The 12,342-nt window shown below is 36.9% G+C and overlaps 1 protein-coding gene across 5 annotated transcripts in view; it reads right to left on the minus strand.

Moving 5' to 3' along the window:
• UTRN (utrophin) overlaps nt 1–12,342 on the minus strand; it is a 533,820-nt gene that overhangs the window by 210,527 nt on the left and 310,951 nt on the right. The window lies entirely within an intron of this gene.

A 12,342-nucleotide genomic window follows, 5' to 3' on the forward strand; every position in this document is an offset into this window, starting at 1 on the left:
AGAACCTAACTCTACATCCCTTCCCATTGTCCCCTCTGCCCAGCCTCAATCAACCTTAGCCTCGCTTCACTCTTCCTCGTAATGGTCCTCCCAACCATGCCTTCTGGTCCTCTCAGCTGAAATCTTGGGAAACATCTCCAACTCTTCCCTCTCCCTCTCTCATACACCCCTGATAACCAGATACTGGTGACTACTTTCTACTAATTCTAACTGCCCAAATCAACTACTGCTTGTTGATTTTCACTGACATTTCTATTCTTCAGTTGTTATTGTTTTGCTAAAGTATTAATAACATCAACATACCTGGTTCTCCCCCTTCTTCCATCTATTACCTCTATGTTATAGACTGTAGCCAGATTAATCTTTCTAACACACACTGATGCACTCCCTTGTTCAAAAACCTTTAATAACTTCCTTGAATATAGAAAGCATCAAGTTCAAAATTTTTACAAGAAATCCAAATTCTCTGTAATCTGACCTAATTCTACCTTTCTCCTTTTAGTAAGTACTACTTGGCAATGCTGGCTTAATCCCATTCCCAAACTGCTACTCAAACTGTCCCTTCTTTCCCCAGGGCCCTTGTCCCCTTTTCCACCACTCTCACCTTGAGAAACATTGACCAGTTTGCCAGTTTTCCCAACTAGAAGTAATGTCTCCCAAGTCTGAATTACTGTAACACTTTGTGCCTCTCTTTCAATAATAACTTCATTCTACTTGTTTTCTTTTATTGCTCCAGTGATACAGTTTTATCTGCCCTCCAAAATTCCAGAGTTTTTTTTTAAAGGCATCACTATCTTTCATCTTTGTATCTTGCCTTCCCCTACAAATGCAGGTTAATTTCCCTAAGATGTGCATTGTAACCTGTTGTTGAATGAAGGGAACAAATTTCATAAATATTCATTAAAAAAGAAAAAAGCCTTGAAATCTGTAAAGCACCGACATAGCGAAGAATGCATTGGGAATATTGAAGCAAATATATTTCCTGTTTCTATAGCTTGCAGGGCCCTAGGACCTTTTACACCAAGAATTTCAAACAGCTGACTTAGTAATTTACCCCAAAGGGGGCTATCCTTTTTCTTCACTAAATTCTGTGTGCCATAATGAAATTAAAAGAAAACTTCCCCAGTGTCCTAAACGAGATCCATTTCCATTTATGAATGAAATAAAAATACAACACTCTGTAAGGAATTTCAAAGGTGCATTTTATATCTAAGTTCCTTAAATGATTGAAATGACTTCATAGGCTCAAGCTTTACTGATGTCACTAGTGTTTCTATTAAGATTCATAAAATGCAGTGCTAAGTCAATTATTTCAACCTTTCTCATCTTACAGACAAAGAAACTGAAGGTCAGAGAACTTAAATGACTCAACTCATGCCGCTAATAAAGTTGCAAAGTCAGGACCCACACTGCATTTAGACCTCAAGTCAACAGAGCTACTCCTTTGAGTGATAAAATACGACCAGTAAGAAAGTAAGTTTATATGAGAGATTCTTCTATAATTTTCTGGGAAAAAAAACCCGGTTGATTGGGAGCACTGTCATGGCATTTCTTTATAATGCCTCTCATACAGTCAGCTCTCAGCAGCCACAGGTTCCATATCCACTGATTCAACCAACCTCAGATCAAAAGTATTCAAGAAAAAGAAAATTCCAGAAAGTTCCAAAAAGCAAAACTTGAATTTGCCACACACTTAACAATTATTTACATAGCATTTACATTGTATTTACAATGATTTACATGGTATTTACATTGTATTAGGTATTATAATTAATCCAGAGATGGTTTAAAGTATACCGGAGGATATGCATCAGTTACTATATGCAAATACTAAGCCATTTTATATGGGACTTGAGCATCTTCAGATTTTGGTATCCTGGGAAGGGGGGCAGGGGAGGGCAGATTTGAAACCAATCCCCCATGGATACCAAGGGACAACTCTTACTTTGTGTTCCAAACATAACTCACCAGTACTGTCTTTATACTAGTATTTATGAAGTTGCTAATAATCTCACCCTTATATTAATTAGTCTTCTCTAATTTTTAAACAGAAGTGATTCAGAATGAAATAGATATCATTTGCAACAATCATTCGCCCAATATGAGAAGAAAAGTCACTTTCCAAAGCAGATGGGAGTTTCTACAAACCTTTCCTGTTTTCTAGAGTGAAATTTCCTCTTTGTGAGGAAACATATCTAAAAGATGCATTTATAAATAAAATCCTATAAATGTTCATGCTTTATTTCCCCTTGGATTAGATGACACAGCATTATAATACAGATGATTTCTAAAGTAGCTGTAAAGATATCAGAACAAAACACATATTATTAATCCATTTAAGAATAATAAACCAGTATATATCTCTTATCAGCTGATCCCACAAATTTGTATATGGCTATTGTTCTTAAATTTGGTGTCATAATTGTACTATATTTTTTCTTAATTATAGAACACCACCTGTTGTAAGATAAAACAATTAACAGATTGGGGTGGATATTGTGTTTATATAAATAGTTAATACACAGAAAATATTCAACTGGTTATTAATTAAAATTTCATGAAAATGTGATAAAATACTTCATAAATATGATGAAAATCTATTTATACCAAGACTAAGTAAATCTCTAAATGGATGAGCAAAAATAAACAGGAGCTTTAAATAAATTAACTGTACCCATAAAAAGAAGTAGGGGTAAAGAAGGAAGAGGAAAAACGGGGAAAAAGAAAAGCAGATGGAAAAGGAGAAAAGGAGGAGGAAGAAACAAAATGAACATTTCTTTTCCATAACCATCCAGATCAGCTTACCAGTTCCCTTGAGCATTTCCTGGGAAATGAAGCAGATGTTTATTACACTCTCAAAATGGGATTTCATATGCAGGGTAAAAGGCATGGCAGTGTCTCAGGTATGAAGAGACTTTCACACAGGTATGAAGTGTTACCTGTGAACACTAGAAGAATCTTATACCTTTCCTAATCAAGTAGCAGTGACATCCACCTGTTTCATATACACGGACTGTACATGTTGATTATTAAAATTATTAAAATTATAAGACTCTGCATTTTCCAGTAAGAAGGGAATACACAAATGTAAGAAGATAGCCTCATTATAATAAGTACCATATTAAAGATATTAAATTTATAGGCACCATGGGAGCCCCTGGGAGGAGATAAACTAATTCTCCCTGAAGGCATTCGGAGAGAATTCCCTGAGAAGATGGCATCTGAGATGAGCCCTGAAGGATCAGTAAATGTTTCTAGAAAGAAGGCATTGCAGACAAAAGGAGAGGCACAAAATCAGAAAAATGCATGATTCCTTCGAAGACCCATGAAAAATTTGATGTACAGTATGGTCTATCCATATTAGCAATAAAAAACCTATTTCTCTCTAAAATGGAACTCAGATTGCTATTCCCACTCCTACAAATAATAATTATTAAATAAGACTATTATAATTAAATAAGCATTTTCTATGCACTTTGTCTATAATAGCTCATGTAATCCTCACAACAACCCTAAGAGGTAAGCACTACTATTACTATCCCCATTTTACAGATGAAGATACTGAGGCCCAGAGAGGTTAACTAATTTGCTCAAAGCCACACAGTATGACTTCAGGATGGCCTTAGATCCATGCTGTAACCCATGTACTGCAACATCAACCCTAATTATAATGCACCAGGGCAGCCCTTACTATACAAGCATCTCGTCAGGCCTGTCTCATTTAATATACTCTGTACAAAAAGAAGAGCGATCCCAGACCTCAGACTCACCTCCTGCCTCTAGTTAGAATCCTTTTCCACTCCTCTCCTCTTCCTTCTTTCCTCTCATTGTTTCAGACCGCAAAACTGCCATTTCACTCTCTGTGAATCCCTTATTCCCTCTTCATTCTCATGGTAATGTCACCAACAGGGCAGTAGGATTAAAAGAAGAGTACAGCGTCTGTGTGAGACAGACAGGGAAATCCCCAGAGCTGTGTGTCCCCAGCTCACCAAGCCTCTAACTAGAGAAGGCAGATTTTCATGAAATACAGAAACAAGGATGCACAATGGATGAAAAAAAGTAGTGAAAAAAAATAGGAAAGTATTGTTTTGGATGCTATTTCTCATTCATTACCATTCAGCAGATCAACAGCAGAAATTGAATACCTCCCATATATTACATTTCAAAGTGTCATGGTTCTTCTTGCCCTTTACAAACTATGCTTTTTCAAGTCGATTTTTAAAATAGAAAGGGCTATATGTCAACCAATTAAGCAGATAGTACCTTTATTAGAACAAGAACAGAAGTTAAAAGGGCAACAGCACAGACACCCAGATTAATTTACCTACGTATAAGAGGTAAATACGTAGGAACCAAAATTGGACCAAAAACATATTAGCCAATAAAATTAAAATGGAGAGTTTAGCAGCACAGGTGGGTACTTAAAAATGATTTAAATGAACTGGCACGTAGTAGTGACATTTTCCATTCTGCAGTCGTGGCCATCACAATGTGTTATGATCTCATTAAATTCACAAGCTAACCCCAAATAAGCCAGGCTCAATAGAAGCAGACGGTAAGCAAAGTAAACTAATGATACAAAAGGAATACAATATATGACATTCCTTTTGCCTTCTCAGCAAAAAGGAGAATGAAAGGGAGACAGACAGACAAGACGCATTCTTATGTGCATACAGGATATCTGGCTTGGGACGCTGGCTCAAGAGAAGTCCACACTTAACCAATATATGTGGTGAGTTATTCCAGGGTTAAAGACCTTTTTTTTTTTTTTTAAGACACCAAGTGCCCTTTCTGGGTCGTCTAGGCTTTAATCACCCACACGATTTTAAAATGCTTCCTTATTACTAACTCAATTGTAATATAAACATTAATTCACAGAAATCACATGCTCAGAATTGGGAGAGATATTAAGAGATCACTTAAATTCTCTTCTTTCCTATTGAGTCAGTCTAACTTTGCCTTCTCCTGATTATGTGCTACAAGTCATAGAGGTAGGATACTTTACGTTTTTGGTACACTGACAAACTCAACCAAATTCCAGGGCAACTTCACACAGATTAAAGGAACTCTCCAGAAATAAATCATGTAGAACAACAAATGTATTCACCACCGTGTACTTCTTGAAAAATTTCACAAGGCACATTAACACCTTCTTCCATGCAGACACCAAAAGGTTTTAAGAGTAAACTGGACTTCTTTCATATTCGGGTTTAAGAGGTTGTAAAGCTGTATTCTGCTTCATTAGCTAATTATTCTACTTCATCCCATAATGGGTTGCATTTCTAGACTGGCCAAATTGATAGGCAGAGTTCTCAAATGATAACAGCATCATTTAAATTAGAAAGCACTGCTTAAGTGCCAAATATTCCTAATGGCTTAAAGGGCAGTTGTGCTTGATTAATGAATATGAAATTGTGGTCATACTTCTACCTACTGATTGAAAAAATTAATAACTTAAAAGCCAGCTAGTCTACTGGCACAATAATAAAACATGTATTGACCAATTTGATATGAATTTGCTGTGCTCATTTAGTCACACAGATAGCAAATTCATAATATGCTACTAAAACTTTGAGGGGTCATTAATGATTTTAAACTTACTATGACCACAGAGCAATTATATCTAATATAATGGGCTATTTGCTAAGCATCACAATGAAATGGTTCCATTTAAAAAGACTAAATAGTTTAATTTCATCAAGAATTGCATGTGGTCAATTTAATTCTCCTCTTACAAATAGTTCTTCTTGAAAAAATACAAATTCTGATGGAACATGAAACTTATTAAACATTACATAAATAAAACATATTTGGTGCATCCTGACTTTGTTTGGCTGTTATGACTGTGTTTGGTGACACAGCATCATGCATAGCTCTAACTAATAAAGCATGTAACCATAAAGTATTTTAATCTCCAAAAATTAATTATGACCAAGAAAAAGAAGTGAGCAAAGGTTTTCATAGTGCCAGGTACATAGTAAGCACAAATAAATATTTGTCAAACAAATGAATGAATAGCTGGACAGATAAATAAAATCGAAATGGACTTCATTTTTTGAAATTTCATGGTTAACTACTGAGCACTAAAATTATTTGAAGCAAATAGATTTTGAAAATCAACTCTAACGTTTTTTAGTCTGTAACTAAAATGAAGTTATCAACTTCCTATTTTGTACTTACCTAATTTATACTGAGGTATAAATTCAAATTTCAAAGATTGGCTGTGGCAGAGTATTCATATAAATTGAAGAAATATTTATTAAGGAACATCATATTTAAGAAGACATTGTGCCCAGCAGTATCAAGAATTAAAAAGTAAGTATAATTTAAAAACTGAAAAAATAGTCAACCAAATATATTTTCAAGTTTTGAAGTAGTGTGACATTACGGGGGGGGGGGGGGGAGAAGCTCAAATTGATGCCCCAACACTTTTCTTTTCCAACATATGACAGTGACATTAAAATTATTATCCTAATTATAACTTTCAAATAGTGACAGATGACTTCTCTGAATGGTCGCTATACCTTTTAATTTAGTCTGCAAAAAAATCCATCTTCTGAATTACAATGTAAGTGCATTAACACTCACATGTATTCTCTTTTTAAAACACCAAGGTTCAGGGCTTAAAAAACCACCAAGGTGCAATTTAATCAAAGCAAGCTTTTAGGGAACCAACACAATACAAAGTAAGGGACTTCCCAAAGGCCTGCTAAATCTGGGGATAGATTTTGATGATCTGGAGGAATGACTGGATGGCATATTTCAGGTAGTCCTTCCTAAATTATCAGGCAAGTGCTGAATGATCCTGAGTGGGTGGCAATCAATTTGAGATTATGCTCCCTGCAAGTCTACTTCCCAGTAGAATAGTAACTCTATCTATGTAGCTTATTAAATGCAAAGTGATTATGCTTCAACAATCAGGGCTGACGGACATTTATAAGGAGCCAAGTAAAAAGAACACATTTCTAAAGAGAAGTCCAACTCAACTCTCCTAAGATGACCTGAAGAAATGCAGGGGGCTAAGATCGCTCTAATGCAAACCCAAGGGCAATCAAATTCCTACAGTTCATCCACAGAGAATGGTCACAGTGACTTTAAACTGGAGTATGTTCAAAGCAAATATAACTCAACACTCACAGCCTTAGCCTTCATAAACATAACTTCAACAGGCCTAGCTTTAAAACATGTGCTCTCCTGATGCTGTTAGAAGGAATTAGTTGCCAAATACAAGCCTGGGTACCAAATTGATGCAACCTGCTTTTTCAGACTTCCAATCATACTATTTTAAATTCAGGGAATATCAAATGAGAACACAATGATGGTTTTAGAATAATGAACTGATGGAAAGGATTAGATAGCTGAATCAATGGGTGATTTAAAATATTCTTAGTTCCTGTTACTAAACACGTTATCTGCATTCTAGAGAATGCTTCTCTTTCTATTCACCAGAGTAAGGTTGTAGTGAATCTAACTCATCCAAACCTGGTATTAAATCATTAAGAACTTAAAATGTGGGGACAGATGGAAAACGAGAACACGCTCGTGTCTAATATCAATGAAAACTGCCCTCTGATTTCTCAAGAGATTTTTTTTTTTTTTTTTTTTTTTGCGGTACAGGGGCCTCTCACCGCTGTGTGGCCTCTCCCGCCGCGGAGCACAGGCTCCTGACGCGCAGGCTCAGCGGCCATGGCTCACGGGCTCAGCCGTTCCGCGGCATGTGGGATCCTCCCGGACCGGGGCACGAACACGTGTCCCCTGCATCGGCAGGCGGACTCCCAACCACTGCGCCACCAGGGAAGCCCCAGGAGATCATTTCTATTGACCCTGAATGTAACCAACAGCATAACAATATTACGACACTAGCTTTGCTTGAAAATCAATAATGCAGGGTCTGAACTGAATTCATGGTGCTTTATTCAATAGTGGATTTCTGCTCACAGATTCAAAGGCAAAGGAATAGTCAATAAAAGTCACAAACAGTCCTCTCATACTCCTGACAGATTTCTTCACCAGGTGGTAGAGTGCCATGGCAGGTTGTCTGTGTTGCAGCCCACCTGCGCCTGGAGCAGAACCTGGCACAAGAAATGCAGGCTCGCAATTCACAAGAGCAGAACTGGCATAGATTTCAGAGAGACCATCCAATGAGCCAGTGGGTATATGATTTGGGGAGACGAAAGAATTCTTTTCAAACACTGGAAAAACATTCTGGGTCTTTTTAGAAAATACTAAGTAACTGTAGTAATACAGATGAAAAGCAGTTTTAAAGTCTATCAAAGATGTTCACTTTGGTCAATTTTATGTTATATGAAATTCACCTCAATTTTTCAAATCCAAAAATAAAAAGGCTATCAAAGAAAAATCTGTTAGAGAAAATGCAAAGTTCCAAAGCAACCACTGATTCATGACTGAATAAAAACAAATATAACTGATTCACAATCATGATCAGTATCACAAGGCTTGCTGCTGCAAATTATTATGGCTTGTGGCTTAATCCAAAGAGATTTGCTAACAGCTATTTCCTCTCATCTGTGTGAGTCATTTTTATTATTTGAAGATAACTAATAAATTCTCTTCAAATTCCAACCACAAGCCTCGCTTTATTAAGTAGTTCTTAAGTAACAAGGCTAATTATAGCTAACTGTGAGAATTATTTAAGTGATAGTTCAGAGTCAGTAATTTCTTAAATGGTTCAAGATTTCACCTTGATATGCTGTATGTTCCACTATTTATCTAGTTCAGAATAACTGAATGAAGCCCAGGATTAAATGGTGTATATCCATAGGGCCAAATGCTGCTACTAATGAGGAATTACCACATGGAGATCCATGAAAACTGTTTCAGGATAAGGGAACAGTGGTGCAAAGGTCTTGTGGTAGGAATGAGTTTGGTGTGCAAGAAAAGAGGTCAATGTGGCTCAAATGTATTGGGTTGGCCAGGGGGACAGGAGTGATTTTTTTTTTTAAATAATAAGGCCAGAAAGACAAATGGAAGCCTCATCATGTAGGACCTTGTAGGGCAGGTTAAAGGGTTTGAATTTTACTCTAAGTGTGATGGGAAGCCTTTAGTGTTTTAAGCAGAGACCTGACATGACTTGATTTATGTTGCTAAAAGATCACTGGGGCTGCTTATTTTACTGCAGGAGAGTATGACAGAAGCAGAAAGAACACTTAGATGGCCACTACATTTGTCCAGTTAAAATGGTGTGGCTTTGATTGGTTAACTGCGAAGATGGAGAGAAATGGTCTGATTGAGAATGTGCTTTGGAGACAGACAAATGTGCTCCCTGATGTGGACCAAATAGGGATGGTGCATGAGATTGGTGAAAAATGAGCAATTAAGCATTATTTACAGGGTTTTATTTTGAGATAAAAAATTCAGAAACTAATCAGGATGAGAATAACAAGGTGGGAAAGGGTACCACATGAGTACAGAGAAACTCCTAGGCCAGGTGTCTAAAGGGAGAAGCAGTTGGATGGGCTTTCCAGAAATAATATCCAATTTAACACCCGAAGGAATTTGATAGGAGACTCCTAAAGAGAATACTTTACATAGTCAGAATGAATAATACTTATGAAGGCTCAGAATTAAAAGATTAGGTCCATACATTTCAGAAACTGAATAACAGACAAATAATAAAGGAAAGGACTTTTGGAAGTGAGCGGTTGAGAAGTGTGTAATTTTATATGATATACATACTGATTCTTCCCTGAAACTATAGATAGACCAGTTTGGGACATTGTGTCAATAAAAGTATTTCTGAACAATCATAAGTTTTTCATACACTAAAACACTATGATCGATTTGCAACAATATTTTAAACAATTTAGTACTTTTTTTCTGATCTTAAATTCTCTATCAATATTTTAACACCCTGTAAATGAACACCACGAAAGAGCCACCTCCTATGTATACTACCCAAGGTGAAGCTTCTGATAAAGGAAATGAAGTGCTCTAATTTGGAACGCCTTTGGAATACTTAGGGTTTCTTAAAGACTCATACATTGAAAGATAGAAGTTATTTTTGTTTAATATCAGAATTGCTTCTAAACTCTTGTAATTATCATGTAAATTCTTCACTGGGAAGGAAACAATTTAGCAAAAGGTTATATTTCTAACCTTATACAGAATCCATAGCTCAAACTATGAAAGGAATTTATCCTTCCTCACATTTCACACCACTGTGCACAACATTCAACTACTTCTTTTCAAGTTAAATGTAACTAACTGACCTGCTGCTGGTAATGGAAGCACCACAGGTCAAAGGAAGCTGACAACCAGGCTCCTTTTATTCAGTCATTTGTTCATTTTGCTTGCAGAATATGCAACTGACACAGAATTCATATTATATATCTGAGAAAATAATATAATGTTTCTTACGTAATTTGTATTTTTTCACTCATTTTTCTCCTTCAGCTGCTCTTCCTAGAATCTGCTGAATCTTTCCTCCGTGCTTTACTGTTTTTGTTTTAAGGTAACATTTGGATTTATGTTCTTGTTTACCACCAAGAATCTCACTCGACACATTTGAAAACAGCACGTTTTGGAAGCAGGCAGAAGGTATTAAACACCAGCATTGTACTGTGTAATCTATTATATATATTCTTTTCCGTTAAAAAACTAATGATGGACAAACCAGATTGCCGAGAGCACTTCTAGTGCTAAGAAGTTATTGAAAATTCAGAAAAAAAGAAAAAGGCTATGGTTCCTAATAAGAGAATCCATCCATTCCTTCCTACAGTAACGAGGTGAGGGAAAGGCAGGAGAAGCTAGTAACAGTCTGACAGATGCTTTTTTTTTTTTTTTTTTTTTTTTTTTTGCAGTACGTGGGCCTGTCACTGCTGTGGCCTCTCCTGTTGTGGAGCACAGGCTCCAGACGCACAGGCTCAGCGGCCATGGCTCACGGGCCCAGCCGCTCCGCGGCATGTGGGATCTTCCCAGACCGGGGCATGAACCCGTTGTCTCCTGCATCGGCAGGCGGACTGTCAACCAGTGCCACCAGGGAAGCCCTGACAGATGCTTTTAATAGCAGTGGTCAGAATAAAGAAAACAGTATTTTTAAAAAATATATATGTATGTATATGCATATATTTTAATATGTATGTATATATATTTTATATTTTACAAAATATAATTAAATCTTAGCACAATTTTTTAAAGTTCCTTTCTCAGTTTTCTGCCTCTTATGCTCCATCAAGGACCCCAAAGCTCATAAGTAATCCACAAACTCAAACGCACTATTATATCAACATATACAACGTTTAGGTGAAAAAAAACATAGTTATGGACTTAACTGTGGAAAATATATGTTATCCTCATTTATTCTTTAAACCTTTCAAAAGTGTCACTAATGGTGGTGTTACTCTGTTTTGTTTTTTTTTTAGTTTAAATTTACTCTCTATGCTTTCCATAGAGACCTTTCAATCCATTTACTGTCCACTAGGGAAAAGGATAGTATATAAAGCAGAAGGAGGTCAATCTTGGTACTATTTTGACTACAAAAATGCCATTTCTAAACATTCAAGACTGCCCTCACAACTTTAAAGGAGCTCTCATCTTATGAATTTTTTTTGTAAAGTTCCAATGATACTTTGGTGAAAATTCTCTTCAAACCTACATCCTTTATTCAGTATTCATAATACTTGGGAAACTGATGTGGCTCTAGCCCATATGGAGGGCAAAGATAGCTCCCAAAGCAGTTGTTGCTCTTTTTGCAAACATAGCTGAGGTTAACCAGAATGAACTAACGGTGAACTATGCAAGTATGAAAGATCTGTCCTCCCAGGACTCATGAATGGAGCTCCCCTGCCCATCCCAGCCGTAACTCCCCCACTAGAATGTGAGGACCAGGAGGGTAGGTTGAATTTGTCCATTGCCGTATCCCCAGCCACAAAACGTTGCCTGCCCATAGCAGGTACCTGATCGATGGTTTGTGAATGAGTCTGGGAATGGATGAATAAATAAGTGAAAGAAAAAATGCATCTGCCACCCTCATGCGGATCAACCCAGAGACGCCTTAATAAATTAGGGCTGTTTACTAATATTAACTTTCCAAAACCATTTTTATTTTCTTTTCCTACAAATAATCCAGCCTAATTGCCCTGAAGTGTTGTTATGAAACACAAGAGAGTCATGTCAAGGGCCACCCCAGTAACATCATTCTCAAATTCTCCTCTCCCTCAAAAAATGTGTACATGTCTGTCTGTCTACTGACCTGTCTTTCCTAGAGGGCGAGGAAACCCAAATTTTGACCTTTAGAAACACAGCAATATTCCTCTCCTTGGATGTGGGGAGGGAAGAGAAAAGGATGAGGCTCCACTGAAAAGGCAGCACCGTCTTCATTTT

The sequence above is a fragment of the Mesoplodon densirostris genome, chromosome 12, assembly GCF_025265405.1.
Source record: "Mesoplodon densirostris isolate mMesDen1 chromosome 12, mMesDen1 primary haplotype, whole genome shotgun sequence".
NCBI lineage: Eukaryota > Metazoa > Chordata > Mammalia > Artiodactyla > Ziphiidae > Mesoplodon > Mesoplodon densirostris.